The sequence below is a fragment of the Ovis aries genome, chromosome 3 (genome assembly GCF_016772045.2).
Source record: "Ovis aries strain OAR_USU_Benz2616 breed Rambouillet chromosome 3, ARS-UI_Ramb_v3.0, whole genome shotgun sequence".
Lineage (NCBI taxonomy): Eukaryota > Metazoa > Chordata > Mammalia > Artiodactyla > Bovidae > Ovis > Ovis aries.
Genome location: NC_056056.1, coordinates 163778264 through 163805055, shown reverse-complemented (window position 1 = coordinate 163805055; position 26792 = coordinate 163778264). Strand labels below are relative to the sequence as shown.

At 42.8% G+C, this 26792-nt stretch overlaps 1 long non-coding RNA gene across 1 annotated transcript; it reads right to left on the bottom strand.

The window, feature by feature from the left end:
- Window positions 1–243: 243 nt before the first annotated feature.
- On the bottom strand, window positions 244–26716 carry LOC132659457 (uncharacterized). The gene is made up of 3 exons (XR_009599955.1): window positions 26610–26716; window positions 2344–2434; window positions 244–1501 (listed from the first exon to the last, which is right to left on the bottom strand). It is a non-coding gene; the product is annotated as an uncharacterized LOC132659457 (long non-coding RNA).
- Between the last annotated feature and the right edge of the window lie 76 nt (window positions 26717–26792).

Genomic DNA, 26792 nt, shown 5'->3' with positions numbered 1-26792 from the left:
GGTATTTCATATAAATAGAACTGTGGAGCAGGCAGTGTTTTGTGTCTGGTCTCTTTCACTTAGCATGTTTTCAAGGTTCATCCAGGTTGTAGCAGGAATCATTACTGATATCTTTTTGTGGCTGAATAATATTCCATTGTATGGATATGTCATATTTTATTCATCCATGCATCAGTTTAAGAGTACTTGGGTTCTTTACACTTTGGGGCTTCTATGAATAACTTTGCTACAAACTCTCACATACAAAAAACTTTTTTAATTATAGTTGATTTACATTGTTAGGTTCAGGTGTACAACAAAGTCATTCAGTTATACATACACATATACCTATGTTTTTCAGATTCTTTTCCCTTTCATGTTATTATAAAATACTGAGTATAGTTCCCTGGTGTATAACGTCTTGAGAGGATATATGTTTCCATTTCTCTTTGGTATATACATAGAAATGAATTGTTGATATGAAACTCTATGTTGTTTTGTTATTGCTGTTATTTTAAAAAGGAAGATGTATTTGTTTATATTCATTTTTTTAGATCCTACATGTAAGTGATAACATGATATTTGCCTGTCTCTGACTTACTTCGCTTAGTAGGATGGTCCCTAAGGTCCATCCATATTGGGCAGCTGCAATCTTAAAATATTGTCGCTGATTATTTGATCAATGCCCTGATGATAGGGCTTTCCTCACTAACAATAAAGACAAGCCTGGTGAGCGGGGCTTCTCAGGGATCTTCCAGAAAGGTCAAATAGTGACAGCTCTCTGGGGATCTGCTCTTTGGGGAGTGCTTCAGGAGCCAGGCAGGACTGGAGTTGCTTGGGTGAGGAGTGAGGTCACAAGCTTTTGTGATATTAGTAAAATGGTCCATTAGACTGACATTCATGATTCCCTATTGTTTTTAGTTCCTTTCTTGAAAGGGGAAATGCAGTTCTCACAGTTTCGAAACATTCAGAACCATGAATTAACTGACTGCACATCCTATCTACAACCCACATGTGGCAGGCAAGGCCACCCAGAGGGTGAGAGAGGACTAGTCTTCCATTTCTCAGACTGTGGGTGTATCAGAAAATGAAGAAATGCCAGAACAGAGTTACTAAAACATTGGAGCACTTTTTATGTTTATTTTTCACCAACCTAAACTTTGAATATCATCAATAAATGCAAAGACAGTGTGACCTTATTAGGCAATAATAGCAAAGTCCTATACTGGAGGTCTTCCATGAATACAAGCCCCAGGCCATGTAACTTCCCTGGTTCCCTGAGTGATGAGACCCTTCCTTTCTGTCCTACTGTGGATTTCTCTGCTCCCTACGGGAGGAACGGGGTGAAAATTCAGATAAGTAAACCTCCAGCTCTCTCTTACCAGGAAAGCAGCAGCATCCCAGTAGATCAAAGTGGTGCCTCCTCCAAGCAAATCCAAGGAGGTCAGAAGAAGGTCATCCTCCCCCATCCATGGCCATATCTCAGCCCCTGCCAGCATTCTCCTGCTTCTCCAGGCTTTTCCTAGAGGAAAAAAGTCACTCCTATTGCTATAATGGAAATTTACACCATTCCTTTTCTGTCTGGCCTGGGCACTCTGCACAGAGCAGTATAGAATAAAAAGACCTGATGTCCTGCCTTAACTCATTCCTTGTATCACACAAGTGAAGGAGCCCTTCAAACCCAAGACTTAAGAAAAAAAAGGTTTCTTGTGGAGATTTCCTCTTTCTCCACCCATGTTCAAGTTTCAGACTTTAGCCTTTTAGCCAAATGTTAATAAAACTTTTCGTCTACCAGATTTTACCAGATCCAAAGTGAGGAGGAGTTCTCTGACTTCATGAATGGAGTATGCTGTAGGCAATTTTTTTACAAGTTACCTAAAAAGTAAGCACGCCTCACTATAACAAGGATTAATTTTTCTCTCAAGTCAAAAAAATCGGATTCCATATTAAGAAGGCATATATTCCCCCTAAGGTTCAGATTTGGATTCTATTCCTAGCAAAATGCTAGTCTATGCTAGGGACACAGGACTTCTTAGCAAGCCTTAGTGAGCTCTGCTGGGTCACACAGCCCTCCTAGGTCAGGTGCCAGCTTCAAGTTCCCATCCTCAACACTCTCCTCTGAGAGAAGAAAGAGGGAGAGCTCAGTAAAAAGAACCACCTGGGGAATTTCCCTGGCAGTTCAGTGTTTAGGTCTCCGTGCTGACAGTGCAGGGGCCACCAGTTCAGTCTCTCGTCAGAGAACTAGGACCCTGCAGTGCTCACAGCACGGTCGAACAACCTGGCTTTGACTGAAGCTTTACGCTGATCTTCCACATCTTGATATTTACTAGGCAGAATAATAACAGCCAAGCAGTAATATCTCACCTCAGTGTGACGCAAGTGGTTTACAAAGCGCTCTCGCTTGCATTTCTTCATTTGAGCCTCATCTGAGAGGTAGGCATGACATATTCTTCCCCTGGAACAATGGAACAGATGAAGAAACTAAGGCTCAGATAAACGACAAGCTACATAGCCTGCACATGGTAGAATGGTAACTAAGTGCACAGTTTCGGCCTCACAGTTCAGTGCTTTTTATATAACATGTCATTGCCTATAGAGTGTTACTTCTTCAATATTGTTGTGTCTGTTTTGGATGTGTGCCTTCACCTTTTTATGCAAGTTGTAAAAAAATAAGAATATATGTTACTATCTTGAGACTTCCCTGGTGGGTCCAGTGGTTAAGACACACTTCCACTGTGGGGGTTGAGGGATCAATCCCTGGTTGGGGAACTAAGATCCTGCATGCCGCAAGGTGTGGCCAGAAAAATTAAATTAAATTTAAAATAAATAAATAATGATATTATCTCAAGATGAGGACAACAACAAAAGGAAAAAAAAAAAAGGAGAGCTCAGTACTTCTTAACAAATATAGTTGGCACGCTAGGTCATATCTGATGGCCTCCAGTATTTTTGCTGTGAAATACTAAAGCATCATATTGCGACATGAGAGAGTGCACACAGAAGTTGCACAACAAGTATGTATAATGAGAAGAGCACACTGGGTTGCTAGAGGGCTCACACTCTTCTTGTCACTCTCCCTGTGCATCTTGAGAGTTCCTTGTGACCAGAGGGCATCTCAGCGAAAGTCTGCCAACTGCAGTATAAAGCCGGGCATTCTAGCAGAGCCACCCCTTCTAAAGGTGAAAATACTGCTCAGAGCTGCCAAGAATGATGTTTGCACTAGACATTCTAACCCCTACTCCAACTCTGAGCCTCGCCCCATTCCTGAAGCTAAGGGCCCAGCCCCAGTCCCTGCCCTAACACCAGGAATTATCTCATCTGATCCTCTGGCCTTGACTCCTGCTCACTGACCGGACCTCTGTCTATCTCGCCTACCAGTTCCATCCAGTTTCACCTCCTGCCTCACTGACTTGGTTTGATCCTTGCTGGACTCCATTTGGGCTTAATTAGCCATGCCCAGGCACAGGCCCCAGGCAGGTCCTGTTTGACCCTGCAGTGAGGTGCTAAGTCTGTACATCTGCCCACCTAGGCATCCCTTAAATGGAGGCCTTGCCACCACTCCTTCCTGAAATCAAGCTCTGGAATGTCCAGGCCTCCCCAGAGAGCACTGCCTCTTGGAGGAACCAAGGGAACCAAGGACCCTGAACTCACAAGCTCCATCTCCCTTTTCAGTCAATAAAGTGGTTTCTTAAGACAGAGCTTCTCAATGTACATACGGACACAGATATGTATGTGAATGACCTGGGGATCTTGTTCTAAATGCAGATTCAGATTCAGTAGGTCTGGGGTGGAACCCAAAATGCTTCATTTCTAGCAAATGCCCCAGTGAAACCAATAATGTTGGCTTTCAGAGCTAGGGGCACTTTGAGGACCAGGGTTAGACACACTTAGTTGTGTCTGATTCTTTTCTGTCCCCATGGTCTGTAGCCTGCCAGGCTCCTCTGTCCTTGGGATTTCCCAGGCAAGAATATATAGCAGAACCCACTGGAGTGGATTGCCATTTCCTCCTCCAGGGGAGCTTCCCAACCTAGGGATCGAACCTGGGTCTCCTGCATTGCAGGCAGACATTTCACCACTGAGCCACCAGGGAAGTCCAGAGTTCTAGAATACTGATTACTGTGGTATTGCAAAATTAAAAACAAACAAACGACAAGCATAGCAACAGCAACAACAAAACCAAACAGCCCACAGAATCTGGAGTGTGTCACCGTGTGTTTTGTTTTTGCACTAATCATGGCAGCACTGCTTTATCTTTCACTTAAAAGTTTCCTGCAAGTGTGTTCTGTCCCCTACTCATGCGTCAGTTCCTTTACAGCACTCATCCATTCTGCAAACTGTGTTGGTGCTACAGGAAATCGTAAGACCATCCTTGTGTTCAACAGGCCCTTACAGGTAGACAGACCTGTAAACCGGCATCTTCGGTGCAATGTGATGAGTATAATAATAGTATTAATATCTGTATATAGCATGAGGAAAAAGAGGCCTAGAACCACATCAGGTCAGGAACTCATCAGGAAAGCCATACCGGGCAATGAAAAGCCTGAGGTGAATCTAACCAAAGAAAGGAGAGAGCCCAGTGTGGTGCAAGGGACCTGCCTGGCAGAGGGAGAAACAGCCCAGAAGTGGGGGAGAGGGGTGGGCTGCGAGGAAGCCTCAGAGAAGAGGCTGCAGTTTCTTTCCATCAGGGGCCGATCACAGAGGGCCTTGTCCACCACGTTAAGGCACTTGAACCTTATCCAGCAGACAATGAAAAAACTATTCAGATTTTTAAATAAGGGTGTGACATGGTCATGTATGTGTTTTTGATAAAGCATATTTGGCGAAAGTGTGGAGAATGGATTTCAAGATGCCAAACTAAAAACCTAAAGGGAGGGAGGCTCAAGAAGTAGGGGATGTATGTATACTTACACCCGATTCACATTGTTATATAGCAGAAGCCAATACAACGTTGTAAAGCAACTATCCTCCAATTAAATTTTTTTTAAAAAAGAAGGAGGGAGAACCCATTAGGAAACAGTTTTCATCCCAGTGCACCAGCCCCAAGCATCCTGTATCCTGCATCAAACCTGGACTGGTGATTCAAAGGGATGGTATGGGGAGGGAGGTGGGAGGGGGGTTCAGGATTGGGAACATGTTTACACTAGCAGCGGATTCATGTTGATGTAAGGCAAAACCAATACAATATTGTAAAGTAATTAGCCTCCAATTAAAATAAATAAATTTAAATTAAAAATAAATAAAAGATATTGAACATAGCTCCCTGTGCTATGCAATAAATGTGCTAATATTTTATGAGTTTAACCATAACTTAAAAGTAGTTCATGGAGCTGTTTAAGTATTAAAGTTAACCTGGGAATTTTCATGTTCCAAAGTAAAAGTTACATTTATGTGTTGTGAGTACAAAGTATGTTGAATTTTAATAGGTCACCAAAATTTAATTTTAAAATTAATTAATTAATTTTAAAAAAAAAAAGAAACAGTTTTCATAGTCCAGAAACCAATGATGGGGGCTTGAACAAAAGCCCTGGTTGTTAGAATAAGAAAGAGGAGACAGATTCAAGATATGTTTAGAAGGTATTTGGAAATACATGGCAAGATTTTGTGGTTTATTGAATGGGGATGGGGGCAGTGAACAGGAGGGTGAAGAATGACTCCCAGTGGTTGGCCTGGGGCAGTTTCACTACATCCAACCAAATCTGAGAGCACAAGAAAGCTTGCTTGTCTGGAGTTCAGGATCAGATCCAACCTCTGTGCTAATGGGTTTCAAATATTTATCTCCAGCCTAAAATGTTCTTCAAAGTTCTAGGTTCATATATTTAAAATCAGCATGCTAAAACCAAATTCACCATCTTCAAAAGACAACATTTCCTTATTCTGACAAATTGAATCCAGTGACCCGAGTCAGAAGCCTCAAAGTAATCTGCTAAGAATTATAAATGCTTAGTGGCTGCCAAGGGCTCTTGGAGAGTTAATGTTTAATAGGTACAGAGTTTCAGTTGGGAAGATCAAAAGTTCTGGAGGTGGGTGTTAGGTGATAGTGGCACAATAATGGAAATTAATTTAATGCCACTGAACTGTACACTTTAAAATGGTTTAAACAGTTACTTTTGTGTTATACTTAGTTTACCAAAACTTTTAAAATGAAAAAGGGGATTAAATACCTTCTTATAAATCTCCTCTCTTCCCCCACCACTGTTGTTCCAAATATTATCCCTTCACCGGACCATAGCAAATCCTCTCTGAACTGGTCTCCCTGCCTCCAATCTTTTTTCCTTAAATCAGTCATCAGACAGATGTTTCCAACAACAAGTCAATCAGATCATATGACTGATTCCCATTACCTATAGACTAAGATCCAAACCCCTTAGGTTAGCAGAGAAGGCTCTCAATGGCATGGACCTTTTCTCAGTGATATAGACCTTTTATTCATCCATATGATAGATATATGTTGAGTGGTCCCAGACATAGGCACTGGAAATGGCCCCAAGGACGTAGCCGTGAAGAGGAAAATATGCTCTCTGACTCTGTAGAGCTATCTCAACAGAGAAAACAGCAGGGGTTTTTTTGTTATAATTCTTTTTTATTTTATTTATGTTTGGTTGCACTGGGTCTTCGTCGCTGCCTAGGACTTTTCTCTAGCTGCGAGGCATGTGCTTGTCACTGGGGTGGCGTCTCTCGTTGCTGCACAGGTGTTCAGAGGTTGTAGCGTATGGACTTAGTGGCCCCACAGCAAGTGGGATTTTTCCAGGACCAGAGATTGAATCCATGTCCCCTGCGTTGGCGGGCAGTTTCTTAACCACTGGACCACCAGGGAATTCCCAGATTTTAAAATATAGACAAATTTTTTTAAGTTACAGATTGTGATGAATCTATTGGTCGTGGATGATGTTGTCGTTATTATTGTTTTGGCCTTGGCATATGGGATCTTATTTCCCTAACCAGCCAACAAGGGATGGAACCCATGCACTTTCTGCTCCCTACAGTGGCAGCAAAATCCTAACCACTGGACCACCAGGGAATTCCTTATTGGTCATTTTTTGACATACATGTTTTCAGTATTTACTGCTTGCCAGGCACTGTGCTAGGTACTGGAAATGTGATGAGGAAAAAAAGACACAATTCTTGTTCTTATGGAATGTATTAACAGAGACTAATTAGATAGTAGTAAGAATACACAGCGAACTATACAAAAGGGGTTTTAATGATCCAGATAACCACGATGGTGTGGTCCCTCACCTAGAGCTATACATCCTAGAGTGCAAAGTCAAATGGGCCTTAGGAAGCATTACTATGAACAAAGCTAGTGAAGGTGATGAAATTCCAGCTGAGTTATTTCAAATCCTAAAAGATGATGTTGTTAAAGTGCTGCACTCAATATGCCAGCAAATTTGGAAAACTCAGCAATGGTCACAGGACTGGAAAAAGTCAGTTTTCATTTCAATACCAAAGAATGTTCAAACTACAGCACTTCTGCTGCTGCTGCTGCTGCTGCTGCTGCTGCTGCTGCTAAGTCACTTCAGTCGTGTCTGACTCTGTGCATCCCCATAGATGGCAGCCCACCAGGCTCCCCCATCCCTGGGATTCTCCAAGCAAGAACACTGGAGTGGGTTGCCATTTCCTTCTCCAATGCATGAAAGTGAAAAGTGAGAGGGAAGTTGCTCAGTCATGTCCGACTCTTAGCAACCGCATGGACTGCAGCCTACCAGGCTCCTCCATCCATGGGGTTTCCCAGGCAAGAGTACTGGAATGGGGTGCCATTGCCTTCTCCATTGTGCTTATTTCACATGCTAGCAAGGTAATGCCCAAAATTCTTCAAGCTAGGCTTCAACAGTATGTGAACAGAGAACTTTCAGATATACAAGCTTGATTTAGAAAAAGCAGAGGAACCAGAGATAACATCTGATGGATCATAGAAAAAGCAAGGGAATTCCAGAAAAACTTCTGCTTCTGCCTCACTGACTATGCTAAAGCCTTTGACTATGCGGATCATAACAAACTGTGGAAAATTCTGAAAGAGATGGGAATACCAGACCACCTGACCTGCTTCTTGAGAAATCTTTATGCATGTCAGGAAGCAACAGTTAGAACTGGACATGGAACAACAGACTGGTTCCAAATAAGAAAAGGAGTACATCAAGGCTATATATTGTCATCCTGCTTATGTAACTTCTATGCAGAGTACATCATGAGAAACGCTGGGCTGGAAGAAGCACAAGCTGGAATCATGATTGCCGGGAGAAATATCAATAACCTCAGATATGCAGATGACACCACCCTTCTGGCAGAAAGTGAAGAGGAGCTAAAAAGCCTCTTGATGAAAGTGAAAGAGGAGAGTGAAAAAGTTGGCTTAAAGCTCAACATTCAGAAAACGAAGATCATGGCATCTGGTCCCATCACTCCATGGGAAGTAGATGGGGAAACAGTGGAAACAGTGTCAGACTTAATTTGGGGGGGCTCCAAAATCACTGCAGATGGTGACTGCAGCCATGAAATTAAAAGACTCTTACTCCTTGGAAGAAAAGCTATGACCAACCTAGATAGGATATTCAAAAGCAGAGACATTATTTTGCCGACTAAGGTCCGTCTAGTCAAGGCTATGGTTTTTCCTGTGGTCATGTATGGATGTGAGAGTTGGACTGTGAAGAAGGCAGAGTGCCAAAGAATTGATGCTTTTGAACTGTGGTGTTGGAGAAGACTCTTGAGAGTCCCTTGGACTGCAAGGAGATCCAACCAGTCCATTCTGAAGGAGATCAGCCCTGGGATTTCTTTGGAAGGACTGATGCTAAAGCTGAAGCTCCAGTACTTTGGCCACCTCATGCGGAGAGTGGACTCTGGTGCTGGGAGGGATTGGGAACAGGAAGAGAAGGGGACGACCAAGGATGAGATGGCTGGATGGCATCACGGACTCGATGGACATGAGTCTGAGTGAACTCCGGGAGTTGGTGATGGACAGGGAGGCCTGGTGTGCTGCAATTCATGGGGTTGCAAAGAGTCAGACACGACTGAGCAACTGAACTGAAATGAACTGAACTGAACTGAATGGCAGAAAGCAAAGAGAAACTAAGGAGCCTCTTGATGAAGGTGAGAGAGGAGAATGAAAAAGCTAGCTTAAACCTAAACCTTTAAAAAAAAAAAAAGATCATCACATCCAGTCCCATCACTTCATGGCAAATAGATGGGGATAAAGTGGAAACAGTGACAGATTTTATTTTCTTGGACTCCAAAATCACTGCAGACGATAACTGCAGCCATGAAATTAAAAGATGCTTGCTCCCTGGAAGAAAAGCTATGACAAATCTAGACACAGTATTAGAAAACAGAGACATCACTTTGCTGACAAAGGTCCATATCGTCAAAGGGATGGTTTTTCCAGTAGTTTTTCATGTACTTTTATGAAAGCTGGACCATAAAGAAGGCTGAGCACCAAAGAATTGATGCTTTCAGGGACTTCCCTGGTGGTTCAATGGTTAAGACTTTGTGCTTCCACTGCAGGGGGCACAGGTTCAATCCCTGGTCCGGGAACTAAGATCCCACACACCATGTGGTGTGGCCTAAATAAATAAAATAAAATACATTTTTTTTTTAAGAAGAATTAATACTTTCAAACTGTGGCGCTGGAGAAGACTCTTGAGAGTCCCTTGGACTGCAAGGAGATCAAACCAGTCAAGTCTAAAGGAAACCAGCCCTGAATATTCATTGGCAGGACAGACGCTAAAGCTGAAACTTCAATACTTTGGCCACCTGATTTGAAGAGCCTTTGGTAAAGACCCTGATGCTGCAAAAGTTTGTGGGCAGGAGAAGGAGGTGACAGAGGATGAGATGGTTGGATGACATCACCAACTCCATGGATATGAGTTTGAGCAAACTTCGGAAAATAGTGAAGGACAGGGAAGCCTGGTATGCTGCAGTCCTTGGGGTTGAAAAGAGTAGGACACAATTTAGCAGCTAAACAACTCTATTCAGAAAGCTGACTGGCTGAGAAGATTGCAGACTAATGTTTCAAAATAACTATCTGGATGGATCTGGATGCCAAGTTCTTTTATAGGACAGAGAGTGGGAGGAGTTGAAGTAAAGACCATTATCTTGCAAATATCTCCTGGAATGGCCAACATCAGAAGGAGAGGTGTTAATCTCTTTAGGCAGAGTGACAGGGTTCCCTGAGGCAGGTGGTTATGTATGGTTATAATAATAAAAGCAATGAAAAACAAAGATTAAAGTTAAAGAAACAGATCCATCATGGAGTCAGAATTGTCTCTTCTCTGCCACAATACGTAAGAAGTGGATTTATTTAGAGAGATACACACTCCACAGACAGACTATGGGCCATCTCAGAAAGCAGAGTGAAAACGTTTACCTCAGAATGGGACTTTGAACCCGTGTGCTGGGTCTCAAACCCAGCTGAAATCCAGTTTAGGATTTGAACCCTCATGGCCAAGACTTTCAGTCACTCAGTTCAGTCACTCAGTCGTGTCCGACTCTTTGCGACCCTATGGACTGCAGCACACCAAGCCTCCCTGACCATCACCAACTCCTGGAGTTTACTCAAAGCCATGTCCATTGAGTTGGTGATGCCATCCAACCATCTCATCCTCTGCCATCCCCTTCTCCTCCTGCCTTCAATCTTCCCAAGCATATGAGTCAGCTCTTCACGTCAGGTGGCCAAATTATTGGAGTTTCAGCTTCAACATCAGTCCTTCCAATGAATACCCAGGACTGATCTGCTTTGGGATGGACTGGTTGGATCTCCTTGCAGTCCAAGGGACTCTCAAGAGTCTTCTCCAACACCACAGTTCAAAAGCATCAATTCTTAGGCACTCAGCTTTCTTTATAGTCCAACTCTCACATCCATACATGACTACTGGAAAAACTATAGCCTTGAGTAGATGGACTTTTGTTGACAAAGCAATGTCTTAGTCTTTCCCATTCTATTGTTTTCCTCTATTTCTTTGCACTGATCACTGAGGAAGGCTTTCTTATCTCTCCTTGCTATACTCTGGAATTCTACATTCAAATGGGTATATCTTTCCTTTTCTCCTTTGCTTTTGGCTTCTCTTCTTTTTACAGCTATTTGTAAGGCTTCCTCAGATAGTCATTTTTGGTTTCTGCACTTCTTTTTTGGGGGGATGGTCTTGCTCCTTGTCTCCTGTACAATGTCATGAACCTCTGACCATAGCTCATCAGGCCCCTTGTCTATCAGATCTAGTTCCTTAAATCTATTTCTCACTTCCACTGTATAATCATAAGGGGTTTGATTTAGGTCATACCCGAATGATCTAGTGGTTTTCCCCCACTTTCTTCAATTTAAGTCTGAATTTGGCAATAAGGAGTTCATGATCTGAGCCACAGTTAGCTCCCAGTCTTGTTTTTGCTGACTATATAGAGCTTCTCCATCTTTGGCTGCAAAGAATATAATCAATCTGATTTTGGTATTGACCATCTGGTGATGTCCATGTGTAGTCTTCTCTTGCATTGTCAGAAGAGGGTATTTGCTATGACCAGTGTGTTCTCTTGGCAGAACTCAATTAGCCTTTGCCCTGCTTCATTCTGTACTCCAAGGCCATTGCCTGTTACTCCAGGTGTTTCTTGACTTCCTACTTTTGCATTCCAGTCCCTGATAATGAAAAGGACATCTTTTTTGGGTGTTAATTCTAGAAGATCTTGTAGGTCTTCATAGAACCACTCAACTTCAGCTTCTTCGGCATTACTGGTCAGTGCATAGACTTGGATTGCCATAATCCAAGTGGTTTGCCTTGGAAATGAACAGAGATCATTCTGTCATTTTTGAGATTGCATCCAAATACTGCAAGTCAAACTCTTTTGTTGACTATGATGGCTACTCCATTTCTTCTGGGATTCTTGTCCACAGTAGTAGATATAATTGTCATCTGAGTTAAATTCACCCATTCCAGTCCATTTTAGTTTGCTGATTCCTAGAATGTTGATGTTCACTCTTGCCATCTCCTGTTTGATCACTACGAATTTGCCTTGATTCATGGACCTAACATTCCAGGTTCCTATGCAGTATTGCTCTTTACAACATCAGACCTTGCTTTCATCACCAATCACATCCACAACTGGGTGTTGTTTTTGCTTTGGCTCTGTCTCTTCATTCTTTCTGGAGTTAGTTCTCCACTGATCTCCAGTAGCATACTGGGCACCTACCAACCTAGGGAGTTCATCTTTCGGTGTCCTATTTTTTGCCTTTTCATACTGTTCATGGCGTTCTCAAGGCAGGAATACTGAAGTGGTTTGCCATTCCCTTCTCCAGTGGACCACATTTTGTCAGTTTAGGACTCAAACCCACATGGCCAAGACTTGAATCCAACCAAAACCCTGCTTGACACTTGAACCCACGTGGTATTGAAACACCTGGTTTCAGGACCTAATGGAGCTCAGGTTCTTGAGGTCTTATCACAGAAAGAATTCCATGAGAGACAAAATGTTAGGAAAAAGTGGATTTATTCAGATTCAGAGAGAGGCAAATGCCAAAGGCTGAGTGTGGGCCATCACAGAAGGTGAGTCTGACAGCTTGTGAAATGTGGTGTGATTAGTTTTTATTCAGTTCAGTTCTGTGAAGTTGCTCAGTCATGTCTGACTCTTTGCAACCCCATGGACTGCAGTACACCAGGCTTCCCCTTCCATCACCAATTCCTGGAGCCTGCTCAAACTCATGTCCATCAAGTTGGTGGTGCCATTCAACCATCTCATCCTCTGTTGTCCCCTTCTCCTCCTGCCTTCAATCTTTCCCAGCATCAGGGTCTTTTCTAGTAAGTCAGTTCTTTGCATCAAGTGGCCAAAGTATTGGAGCTTCAGCATCAGTCCTTCTGTTAGGGGAAGCACACTGATTGAAACCGCCCACACTGGTCAGGCACCATAGTAACCATTTGCATGAGTTGTTTTATGACAGGAGACCCTGATAAGGAATACGGAACTGATAAGCCACCACCAACCGGAAGAGTTTGGGAAAGGTCGAGAGGAGACACCACGTGTCTGTCCAGTTCCCAGAATCCCTCTCGCTAGCATGCATCTTGGCTGAGCAATATGTGTGCCACCAGGAAAGACTGTGAATTAGAGCGATTGGCCAAAGACGACCCTGAAACTAATCCCATCACCATGAAACCTTGAGACTGCAAGCCACGCGGCAGAGCTGTTCTCCTGGGTTCCCTTACCCTGCTGCTCTCCACCCAGGTGCCCTTTCCCAATAAAATCTCTTGCTTTGTCAGCACATGTGTCTCCTTGGATAATTCATTTCCGAGTGTTGGACAAGAGCCCAGTTTGGGGCCCTGGAAAGAGTCCCCCTTCCTGCAACACTTCCAATAAATATTCAGGAATTATTTCTTTTAGGATTGACTGGCTTGATCTCCTTGCAGTCCAAGGGACTCTCAAGAGTCTTCTCCAACACCACAGTTCAAAACTATCAATTCTTTGGCTCTTAGTTTTCTTTATAGTTCAACTCTCACATCCATACATGACTACTGGAAAAACCATAGCTTTGACTAGATGTACCATTGTCAGCAAAGTAATGTCTCTGCTTTTTAATATGCTGTCTAGATTGGTCATAGCTTTTCTTCTAAGGAGCAAGCGTCTTTTAATTTCAGGGCTGTATTCACCATCTGCAGTGATTTGGGAGCCTGAGAAAATAAAATCTCTTACTGTTTCCATTGTTTCCCCATTTATTTGCCATGAACTGATGGGACTGGATGCCATGATCTTAGTTTTCTGAATGTTGAATTTTAAGCCAGCCCAATGAGTGGGAGGATTATTCCATCTATTTTGGGAAAGGGGTTGAGATTTTCAGTAATTGGGCCACCACCCATTCCTTGGTCTTTTGAAAATGGCAACAATACATGGAAGAACTGTACAAAAAAGATCTTCATGACCCAGATAATCATGATGATGTGATCACTAATCTAGAGCCAGACATCTTGGAATGTGAAGTCAAGTGGGCCTTAGAAAGCATCACTACAAACAAAGCTAGTGGAGGTGATGGCATTCCAGTTGAACTATTTCAAATCCTGAAAGATGATGCTGTGAAAGTGCTGCACTCAATATGCCAGCAAATTTGGAAAACTCAGCAGTGGCCATAGGACTGGAAAAGGTCAGTTTTCATTCCAATCCCAAAGAAAAGCAATGCCAAAGAATGCTCAAACTACCACACAGTTGCACTCATCTCACACACTAGTAAAGTAATGCTCAAAATTCTCCAAGCCAGGCTTCAGCAATATGTGAACCGTGAACTCCCTGATGTTCAAGCTGGTTTTAGAAAAGGCAGAGGAACCAGAGATCAAATTGCCAACATCCGCTGGATCATCGAAAAAGCAAGAGAGTCGAAAAAGCAAGAGAGTTCCAGAAAAGCATTTCTGCTTTATTGAGTATGCCAAAGCTTTTGACTGTGTGGATCACAATCAACTGTGGAAAATTCTGAAAGAGATGGGAATACCAGACCACCTAACCTGCCTCTTGAGAAATCTGTATGCAGGTCAGGAAGCAACAGTTAGAACTGGACATGGAACAACAGACTGGTTCCAAATAGGAAAAGGAGTACGTCAAGGCTGTATATTGTCACCCTGCTTATTTAACTTCTATGCAGAGTACATCATGAGAAACGCTGGGCTGGAAGAAGCACAAGCTGGAATCAAGATTGCCAGGAGAAATATCAATAACCTCAGATATGCAGATGACACCACCCTTATGGCAGAAAGTGAAGAGGAGCTAAAAAGCCTCTTGATGAAAGTGAAAGAGGAAAGTGGAAAACTTGGCTTAAAGCTCAACATTCAGAAAACAAAGATCATAGCATCCGGTCCCATCACTCCATGGGAAATAGATGGGGAAAGAGTGGAAACAGTGTCAGACTTAATTTTTCTGGGCTCCAAAATCACTGCAGATGGTGATTGCAGCCATGAAATTAAAAGACGCTTACTCCTTGGAAGAAAAGTTATGACCAACCTAGATAGCATATTCAAAACCAGAGACATTACTTTGCCGACTAAGGTCTGTCTAGTCAAGGCTATGGTTTCTCCTGTGGTCATGTATGGATGTGAGAGTTGGACTGTGAAGAAGGTTGAGCGCCGAAGAATTGATGCTTTTGAACTGTGGTGTTGGAGAAGACTCTTGAGAGTCCCTTGGACTGCAAGGAGATCCAACCAGTCCATTCTGAAGGAGATCAGCCCTGGGATTTCTTTGGAAGGAATGATACTAAAGCTGAAGCTCTAGTACTTTGGCCACCTCGTGCGAAGAATTGACTCATTGGCAAAGACTCTGGTGCTGGGAGGGATTGGGGGCAGGAGGAGAAGGGGACAACAGAGGATGAGATGGCTGGATGGCATCACGGACTCGATGGACATGAGTCGGAGTGAACTCCGGGAGATGGCGATGGACAGGGAGGCCTGGTGTGCTGCGATTCATGGGGTCACAAAGAGTCGGACACGACTGAGCAACTGAACTGAACTGGAACTTTCATGGCACTTCTGGGTGTGTCATTTAGCTTGCTGACTGAGGATCAAGTTCTTGTCTTGTCTGCCATCTTGGTCCCATTTGATTCTAATTGGTTTATGTCATGTCCTTGGGCTATATCATTCTTCCAAAAGTTGTACCCAAAAAAAAAAAAAATGCAAAAGTTGTACCCTGCCCACTTCCCTCCGGTTACAAGAAAGTGAAGTGAAAGTGAAGTTGCTCAGTCATGTCCAACTCTTTGCGACCCCATGGACTATAGCCTACTAGGTTCCTCCATCCATGGGATTTTCTGGGCAAAAAAATGGAGTGGGTTGCCATTTCCTTCTCCAGGAGATCATCCCAACCCAGGGATTGAACCTAGGGCTTCTGCACTGTAGGCAGACACTTTACCATCTGAGCCACCAGGGAAGTCCATTCCCGTTACAAAAGCAGCCTTGAATTATGGCATGGTTAGTTTTTATGGACTGGATAATTTCATAGACTAATGAGTGGGAGGATTATTGAAAATTATTTCAGAGGGGGGTGTGAATTTCTAGGAACTGCACCACCACCCACTTTTTGACCTTTTATGGAGGGTCTGTCCCAAAGAAAGGCAATGCCAAAAAATGCTCAAACTACCACACAATTGCGCTCGTCTCACACACTAGTAAAGTAATGCTCAAGATTCTCCAAGCCAGGCTTGAAAAGTACGTGAACTGTAAACTTCCAGATGTTCAAGCTGGTTTTAGAAAAGGCAGAGGAACCAGAGATCAAATTGCCAACATCTGCTGGATCATCAAAAAAGCAAGAGAGTTCCAGAAAAACATCTATTTCTGCTTTATTGACTATGCCAAAGCCTTTGACTGTGTGGATCACAATAAACTGTGGAAAGTTCTGAAAGAGATGGGAACACCAGACCACCTGACGTGTATGCAGGTCAGGAAGCAACAGTTAGAACTGGACATGGAACAACAGACTGGTTCCAAATAAGAAAAGGAGTACATCAAGGCTGTATATTGTCACCCTGCTTATTTAACTTATATGCAGAGTACATCATGAGAAACTCTGAGCTGGATGAAGCACAAGCTGGAATCAAGATTGCTGGGAGAAATATCAATAACCCCAGATATGCAGATGGCATCACTCTTATGGCAGAAAGCAAAGAAGAACTAAAGAGTCCCTTGGACTGCAAGGAGATCAAACCAGTCCATCCTAAAGAAAATCAGTCCTGAATATTCATTGGAAGGACTGATGCTGAAGCTGAAACTCCAATAATGTGGCCACCTTATGTGAAGAGCTGACTCATTTGAAAAGACTTTGATGCTGGGGAAGATTGAAAGCAGAAGGAGAAGGGGACAACAGAGTATGAGATGGTTGGATGGCATCACCAACTCAATGGACATGAGTTTGAGTAAACTCCAGGAATTGGTGATGGACAAGGAAGCCTGGCATGCTGCAGTCCGTGGGGTCACAAAGAGTCGAACACAACTGAGCAACCAAACTGAACTAACTGATGGAGGGTCTCAGAACTGTCATGGCACTGATGGGTGTGTCATTTAGCTAATGTACTACAATGAAGGTATAATGAGGCTCAAGTTCTATTAGAAGTGGAATCTTCTACCATTTTAGACCTAGTTGGTTCTAACCAGTTTTTATCATGTCCTTATGGCTTTGTCATTCTTTTAAAGGTTGTGTGCCCTGTCCCCTTCCCTCTTGTTTCAAAATGATGTCAGCTACAAATTGGTGCTTGTCAAGGGCTTTTGCCATCTGTCTCTAAAGTGATTGAATCTCATCCTCCTGCAGCTGTTGACCCTCAACACACCCTAAAGGGAGTTCAGGGTGGAGAATGAGACACTCTGTGCTCCAAGGAAACTGGTGGAGCAGATCTTTAGATAACTAGTCATTTTCAGGAACTGATTTCAGGATTCCAATCCTTGCATCTTCTCATACCTAAGTGAAGTGAAAGTTGCTCAGTTGTGTCCAACTGTTTGTGACCCCATGGACTTTGCGACCCCATGGAGAGGATTCTGGCCTGAATTCTCTAGGTAGTCTTTTTCCTTCTCCAGGGAATCTTCCCAACCCACAAATCGAACCCAGGTCTCCAGCTTTGCAGGCAGATTCTTTACCAGCTGAGCCACCAGGGAAGCCCAAGAATACTGGAATGGGTAGCCTATCCCTTCTCCAGCAAACCTTCCTCATCCAGGAATCGAACCAGGGTCTCCCGCATTGCAGGTGGATTCTTTACCAACTGAGCTATCAGGGAAGCCCTCTCATACCTAGAAAAGTGCTAAATCCCTTTAAGGTGACATCAGCTCCTCGTGACTAGCAGAAACCCTTCTGTAAGATAAGTGCTGGATTGCATTGAACTCCCCCTTCACCACAATCATATATATTGACCTTCCCCCTCTACCTCTTTGGAGCAGTTTCTCAGAGCTACCTGAAGTGCTATCTCCCAGGTTGCAATCCTTATTTTGCCCCAAGTAAAATTTGCAACACTCAGGTTGTATATTTTTTTTAAGTTGACAATGACAAGTTTGCCTCAAAACAGTATTCAGTAGGGGTGGGAAGGGAAAGTGGATGAGCATGTAGATGAAGCAAGACTGCCCATGGTTTGAAAGTTGTTGGGACTGGATGACGTATACATGGGTGCAGTATACTGTTTTATTAATTTTTGTTCAAATTCAAATTTTTCCATTATACAAAGTTTTTAAAAAGAGAGAATGATAAGATACAAGAAGAAGGAGAAAGAAGTCAGGGGGATGGGGAGATTGAAAGGAAAAAGAAGGAGAATAAATTAAGTCCTAGGTTTTTGCTTGAGCAATTGAGCAATTGATTGTGCCATTATTGAGCTGGTGAAGAGAATGAGCAGAGTTAAACAAGAGGTTTGAGGGGTATCATAAGTCCCATTTTGGACACATGAAGTTTGACACATCCAAGAAACAGGCTGAGGAATATGTAAACAACTGAATATGCAAGTCAAATGAAACTCAGGGGGAAAAACTGCCCCAAAGAGATAAATATCTGAAAAAATAGCATAGACATGGTATTTAAGTCATGAAAACGAATGGTATTACTTAATGAGAGAATATAGACAAAGGGAGATCCAAAATCAAACCCAAAGAAACAAAATTTAGAAGACTGAGCAAATGAGAAAGACCTTAAAAGGGGTGGGGGGGAGTCTAAGAAGTAACACCTAGGGGGACGATATAGAAACAAGAAGACTGGGGAGTTCCCTAGTGAACCAGTGGTTTAAGAATCCATCTTCCAATGCAGGGTTGCTGCTGCTAAGTCGCTTCAGTCGTGTCCAACTCTGTGCAACCCCATAGACGGCAGCCCACCAGGCTCCCCCGTCCCTGGGATTCTCCAGGCAAGAACACTGGAGTGGGTTGCCATTTCCTTCTCCAGTGCAGGAAAGTGAAAAGTGAAAGTGAGGTTGCTCAGTCGTGTCCAGCTCTTCGCGATCCCATGGACTGTAGCCTACCAGGCTTTTCCATCCATGGGATTTTTCCAGGCAAGAGTACTGGAGTGGGATGCCATCGCCTTCTCCATCAATGCAGGGTACACCTGTTCAATCCCTGGTGAGTGTGAAAGTTGCACAGTCGTGTCCAACTCTGCAACCCCACGGAATTCTCCAGGCCAGAATACTGGATTGGGTAGCTTTTCTCTTCTTCAAAGGATCTTCTCAACCCAGGGATCAAACCCAGGTCTCCTGCATTGCAGGCAGGTTATTTACCAACTGAGCCACAAGAGAAGCCCCAGTCCCTGATCAGTTCAGTCCCAGTTCAGTTCAGTCTCTCAGTCGTGTCCAACTCTTTGCGACCCCATGAATTGCAACACGCCAGGCCTCCCTGTCCATCACCAACTCCCAGAGTTCACCCAAACTCATGTCCATCAAGTCAGTGATGCCATCCAGCCATCTCATCCTCTGTCGTCCCCTTCTCCTCCTGCCCTCAATCCCTCCCAGCACCAGGGTCTTTTCCAATGAGTCAATTCTTCTCATGAGGTGGACAGAATTTTGGAGTTTCAGCTTTAGCATCAGTCCTTCCAAAGAACACCCAGGACTGATCTCGTTTAGAATGGACTGGTTGGATCTCCTTGCAGTCCAAGGAACTCTCGAAAGTCTTCTCCAACACCACAGTTCAAAAGCATCAATTCTTAGGCACTCAGCTTTCTTTATAGTCCAACTCTCACATGCATACATGACTACTGGAAAAACCATAGCATTGACTAGATGTACCTTTGTTGGCAAAGTAATGTCTCTGCTTTTGAATATGCTATCTAGGTTGGTCATAACTTTTCTCCCAAGGAGTAAGTGTCTTTTAATTTCATGGCTGCAATCACCATCTGGAGTGATTTTGGAGCCCAAAAAAATTAAGTCTGACACTATTTCCACTGTTTGCCCATCTATTTTCCATGGAGTGATGGGACCAGATGCCATGATCTTCGTTTTCTGAATGTTGAGCTTTAAGCCAACTTTTCCACTTTCCTCTTTCACTTTCATCAAGAGGCTTTTTAGTTCCTCTTCACTTTTTGCCATAAGGGTGCTGTCATCTGCATAGAGGTTATTGATATTTCTCCCGGCAATCTTGATTCCAGCTTGTGCTTCTTCCAGCCCAGCGTTTCTCAGGATGTACTCTGCATATAAGTTAAATAAGCAGGGTGACAATATACAGCCTTGACGTACTCCTTTTCCTATTTAGAACCAGTCTGTTGTTCCATGTTCAGTCCGTGATAGGAGAATTCAAATTCCACATGCCACCTGGCAACTAAGCCTGACCACCACAACTAGAGCACCCATGCACCAAAATGAAGATCAAGTGATGCCGAGCAGAGCCCTGCAGGGCTCCTGGCATGGAGGCTTTTTTGTCCCCCATTTCTTATAAGCAAGACTTCAGCCTCCATGACCTTTTCTCAGTTCCCAACAGCAGAACAGTTACTAATCATAGGAGGAACAGCAATGAAACCACCTGAGGCAAGATTAAAGGACCAAAGAAGTTCATCAAGATTAGGAGACTGGACCGCCTAAGACCCTAGTGCCTACGTGCTCAGTCATGTCCGACTCTCTGTGACTGCATGGACTGTAACCTGTCAGGCCTTCCTGTCCATGGAATTTTTCAGGCCAGGACACTGGAGTAAGTTGCCATTTCCAACTCCAGAAGATCTTCCTGACCCAGGGATTGAACTGCCTCTCTTGCTATCTCCTGTATTGGTAACCTAAGACCCTGCACACACCCTAATCTTGTCAGCAACCCCAACTTTTTGACACTTTACAGAAGAAAGAATACAAGACTGTTACTACCTTGGTGTTTATCACATACTCCTGCCTGACTATATAACCTTTCTCTACTCGCCAGGGACAGGGGGCACAGTTCTTGAGGTGCTTTCCTAGCATCTTCCCCCTTTACCTGGCAAACTAATAAAGCCACTCTTTTCTTCTCCTCCATAATTCTGTCTCTGTATTTCTGTTTGGCTTTGGTGCACAGAGAGCCAAGATTTGGTCGATATAAATGCAGCCCCCAAAAAATGAAGAATAAGACTGTTGTCCTCAACATTCAGAAAACGAAGATCATGGCATCTGGTCCCATCACTTCATGGGAAAAAGATGGGGAAACAGTGGAAACAGTGTCAGACTTTATTTTGGGGGGCTCCAAAATCACTGCAGATGGTGACTGCAGCCATGAAATTAAAAGACGCTTACTCCTTGGAAGAAAAGTTATGACCAACCTAGATAGCATATTCAAAAGCAGATATTACTTTGCCGACTAAGGTCCGTCTAGTCAAGGCTATGGTTTTTCCAGTGGTCATGTATGGATGTGAGAGTTGGACTGTGAAGAAGGCAGAGCGCTGACAAATTGATGCTTTTGAACTGTGGTATTGGAGAAGACTCTTGAGAGTCCCTTGGACTGCAAGGAGATCCAACCAGTCCATTCTGAAGGAGATCAACCTGGGATTTCTTTGGAAGGAATGATGCTAAAGCTGAAACTCCAGTACTTTGGCCACCTCATGCGAAGAGTTGACTCATTGGAAAAGACTCTGGTGCTGGGAGGGATTGGGGGCAGGAGGAGAAGGGGATGATAGAGGATGAAATGGCTGGATGGCATCACTGACTCGATGGACATGAGTCTGAGTGAACTCCAGGAGTTGGTGATAGACAGGGAGGCCTGGTGTGCTGCGATTCATGGGGTCGCAAAGAGTCAGACACGACTGAGCAACTGAACTAAACTAAACTGAACTGGGACAGCCTACAGAAGATAATATTTTAAGGAGGATGTAGTAGGCAACTGAAGCTGTTAAGAGGTCAAATAATACATAAGAACAGGGAATAGCCACTGGATCTTGCTATGCAAAGGTCATCGACAGCCATCATAAGAACAGTTTTTATTGGAGCAATGGGTGAGAGGGCGTGGAAGCATGAATTAAATGTGGGGAAATTTAGATAACATTAGCAGTGACTCAAGAATTATGACTGTGAAGTCAATCTATAAAACAAGGTGGTAGCTAAAAGGAGGTGTGGAATCAAGAGAGTTGAGTTTTTATTAAACTGGCATATATTAGAGCATGTTAGTATGTTGAAAGATCCATGAAGAGATAGAGATAAATGATTTAGGAGAAAGAGGAGATAAAATTAACATTAGAATTCATAGTGATATGGGCTTCCTTGGTGGCTCAGAAGGTAAAGCATCTGCCTGCAATGCAGGAGACCTGGGTAGGGAAGATCCCCTGGAGAAGGAAATGACAACCCACTCCAGTACTCTTGTCTGGAAAATTCCATGGACAGAAGAGCCTAGTATGCTACAGTGAATGGGATCACGGAGTCCTGAAGTGATAGAGATAAAAGATTTAGGAGAAAGAGGAGATAAAACTAAGATTAGAATTCATAATAGCATTGCTCATAACACAGAAAAAGCCTAAACAACCCAAATGAACATCACCTATGAATACATAAACAAATTATAGTACATCATACAATGCAGTGTTGTCTGGACATAAACAAGGTGAAGCATTGATAAGTGCTTCAACATAAGTTAACACTGAAAACATAAAACAATGTGAAAGAAGCCCATCACAAAAGGCTTGATTATAAATAGAATGATTCCATTTACATGAAATGTCCAGAATAGGTAAATCCATAGAAACAGAAGGCAGTTTGGTGGTAATGGGAAAGTTGGCAAAAGCAGACTGAGTGCTAGAGTCTAGAGTTTCTTTCTGGGGTGATGAAAATGTTCTAAAATTGACTGCTGTGATGCTTGCCCAGTTCTAAACATACTAAAACCACTGAACTGCATAATTTAAATGGGCAAATTTTATGGTATGTGAATTGTGAATTATCTCGATAAAGTTGTTATATAAGCAATAAAAAAAGGTTGGGATATAATAGAGACCTAAACAGAGAGATTAACCCTAGGCAGAACAACACAGCCTCCATTGTAATAAAGGAAGGAAGGACGGGAGAAGATGCAGAAAATCTGTAGGTCTTGTGACAGAAAATAAAGTTTACATCTGATCATTTCTCCCATAAAGTATGAGGTAAATTCATCAACTGGGAGTAAGGATAGAAGAAAAGCTACAATAGGATTGAGGACAGAGGACTCGGTATGAAATATTCATCTCAATACTTACTTAACACTATTAAGTACTTTTATCTCAACCTCAAAGTCCACATCATTCTGAATGGATGCATTAGTCAAGGTCCACTCTAGCAATTTCAAACAGAAGCAATGTAATGTACAGAACTGGTTTGAATGGAGATGTTAGGAAGTTTGAAGAAGGAAAAGGAAGAAAGGATGATACCCAGAGATCATAAGCTGCAAACACCCCAGGGCTGGGTCCCACCAGTTCCTGCTGCTGTTCTGTTGTCAACACTGTCCCAACATGTTCTCCACTTGCCAAATACGGCAGAGCTAGAGTTGCTGAAAAAAGTACAGACTTTGGCTCAGGCTTACGGAGCCTTGAATCACCCATCCCCACTGTGGCTCCAGAACTGCCACTGCCAACAACAGCCACACTGTCCAGCTGGAAACAGGAGGTGCCCTCTTCTTCCCACAGTCTGATCTCCTCAAGTGCTTACTATTGGCAGAACTCACAAGCAAGGGAGCCAGGTAAATGTAGCCTGCAGACTTTTAATCCCAGAAATATAGAGCAAAGTATAAAAGGGTGGGTGAAAGCCTGAGAGAAAAATACGTATAACCTGTGGGACAGTGTTAGAACTATTCCTATTAATTTCAAGAACAAGAAAAAGGTATGGCAGAAACCAAAACAACGTTGTAAAGCAATTATCCTCCAATTAAATCTTTTTTAAAAAACTACAAATAGAAAAGGAAAAAAAAGAACAAGTTCAGGAATTTAGTATCCATATTACTATTCCCTGGTAGCTCAGAGGTTAAAGCGTCTGCCTGCAATGCGGGAGACCTGTGTCAGGAAGATTCCCTGGAGAAGGAAATGGCAACCCACTCCAGTATTTTTGCCTGGAGAATCCCATGGATGGAGGAGCTTAGTGGGCTACAGTCCACAGGGTCACAAAGAGTCAGACAGGACTGAGCGACTTCACTCACTCACTCACTCACTGCTATTTAACATTGTTCTGAAAGCATAGTTAAAGCAAGTAAATAAAAGAAAAAAAATAAAAGATATAAAAATTGGAAAGGAAAAAGTAAAATCATCATCATTTACACAGATCATTTTAGACCCAGAAAGTCCAAATAATTAAATAGAAACAATTATTATAAATAATGAAAGGAATTTCCCTGACAGTCCAGTGGTTAAGACTTCACCTTCCAATGCAAGGAGTGTGGGTTTAATCCCTGGTCAGAGAGCTAAGATCCCACATAGCTCGTGGCCAAAACCCCAAAGTATAAAACAGAAGCAATATTGTAACAAATTCAATAAAGACTTTAAAAAAATAAGTAAATAAAATAAACAATGAGAGTATAAGATGACCAGGTACAAAATAAATAAACAGAAATCAAAATTATATATATATATGTGCAAATGGAAACCAGTTAGAAGGTACAAATGAAAAACAGATGTCTTATATTGACCAAAAACTAAAATAACTAGAAATAAACTTAAGAAACATTCGATATATCTGAAATCCTGCTGAGAGGACCAAAGACGATGTGAATAGAGCACGCATGACACACTCTTGAACAAGATATGTCGGTTCCCTCCAAAATATCATTAACACTATCCTAGTAAAATGGCCACTGCAAACATCATACTTGTAGCAAAAGACTGAAATCTCCTTGAAAGTAAGGAACAACAAAAGGATAACTGCTTTCACCACTTGTATTCTACACAGCACTATAAGTTCTAGCCAGAGCAATTAGGCAAGAAAAATAAATTTTAAAATAATGAAATTGAAAGGAAAGAAGTAAAATTATCTTTGATTGCATATGATATGATCTTTTATATAGAAAACCCTAAAGATTACACACACACACCCAAAAGCTTTTAAAACGAATAAATAAATTCAGCAAAGTGGAAGGTTACAAAGTCAATACATAAAAGTCAGTTGCACCTCTATACATGAACATAAACAATATGGGGAAAATCCATTTACAATAGAAAAGAACAAAATATTTCAGAATTAATCAAGGAGGTGAAAGACGTACAATGAAACTATAAACTACTGCCAAATGAGAGACTTCCCTGGCGGTCCAGGGGTTAAGACTCTGAACTTCCACTGCAGGAGGCATAAGTTCGATCTCTGGTCAGAGAACTAAGATCCCACATGTTGTATGCAGCTATAAAAGAGAGATAGAGAGATTTCAGCCTTAAAAAGGAAAAAATTATTCTGTATGCTACAACACGGATAATCTCGAGAACATTATGCTCCGTGAAATAAGCCAGTCACAGGAATATAAACACTGTATGACTTCACTTACGTGAGGTACTTAGAGCAGTCACATAGAATCACAAAGGCAGAAAGTACAGTGGTGCTTGCCAGGGGCTAGGGCAAGGAGAGAATAGAAAGTTACTGTTTAATGGATGCAGAGTTTCAGTTTTACAAGAAAAAGAGTTATGGGGATGAATGGGTGATGCCTACACAACAGTGTTAATAAATTTAACACCATTGAATTGTACACTTAAAATGGTGAAGACGGTAAGTTTTATGTTGTATGTATTTTACCACAACCAAAAAAAATTACATGACATTGCCGAAACAAAAGAATATTTGTTGTTGCTATTGTTCAGTTACCAACTCTTTATCCAACTGTTTATGACCCCATGGATTACAGCACATCAGTCTTCCCTGTCGCTCACCATCTCCCAGAGTTTGCCCAAGTTCATGTCCAAGAATAATTACATATTCTAAATAAATGAATACATAGCCATTCCACATGCAGGTATTTACACACGGGAAATGCAAGCATATATCCACACAAAGACATATGTAAAAATGTTCATAGCAGTTCTGTTCATAATAGACAAAAACTGGACACAACCCAAATGTTCATCAACAACTGAATGGATAAATAATTTGTGGTAAATCCATAAAATGGAATGCCACTCAACTATTTTCCATAAAATAGAATACCACAAATTAGTTTTGCTGATTATCTAAAGTTGTTGATTTTCTTTTCTGTAAATGAAAACTCCCTTTGGCCACTGTGCATGGGGACTATACAAGAGAGAAATGACCATCTAAAATCTCACAAACAGCCTTTTCCAGGGCCAGTGATGGCCTCTGGGGGAGGATGAGTTTAAACAAGGTCCCTGGTTGGGGCAGGTGCTCTTTCAAAGTCCATTGCCTCTGCCCTGCTGGTCAAACCCACTGCCCGGTCCAGTGGGGGCCCTTAGGGGAAAGGTGTGGAGACAACTCCTGGGTCAAGCAGGGCTGAACTATTTCAGGAAAGTGTCCTTTACACAGGGCTGCAGTTGGTGGAGCTGGGGCAGCCCCTGGGCCAGTGCCCAGCAGAGAAGTTTTGTGACCCCAACGCGCCCCCCTCCCAAAGTTAAGACACTTTTGTTCCTGTGCTTCTATCTGGGGCAGAGGCCTGTTACAGTTTACAAAGCCCTGGGGGTGTTCCAGGGGCACTCAACCAGAATCCCCAGCTTACATAAACTGAGCAGAACCTGAGGCCAGGACATGCCTATGAGTCAGCTCTGCCTTGGCATTTGGCCCCCCGAAGCTGTGATCTGAGATGGAGCTCCCTTCCCCCTCCCCGCAGCCCTCTGAGATGACCACACACACCAACCTCTTCAACCTGGCAGAGCGTCCCAGAACTCAGGACACACCAGCACCACCTGTTTCTTTGCCCCCGCTTTATTATGCCCCTATGTAATAAAATTTGTTAAAGAGCCTGTGGGACTTTGGGATTGCTGCTCTTTGCAGGAATTCAAACATCCACTGAACCCCAGCAGAGAGGAAACTGCCAATT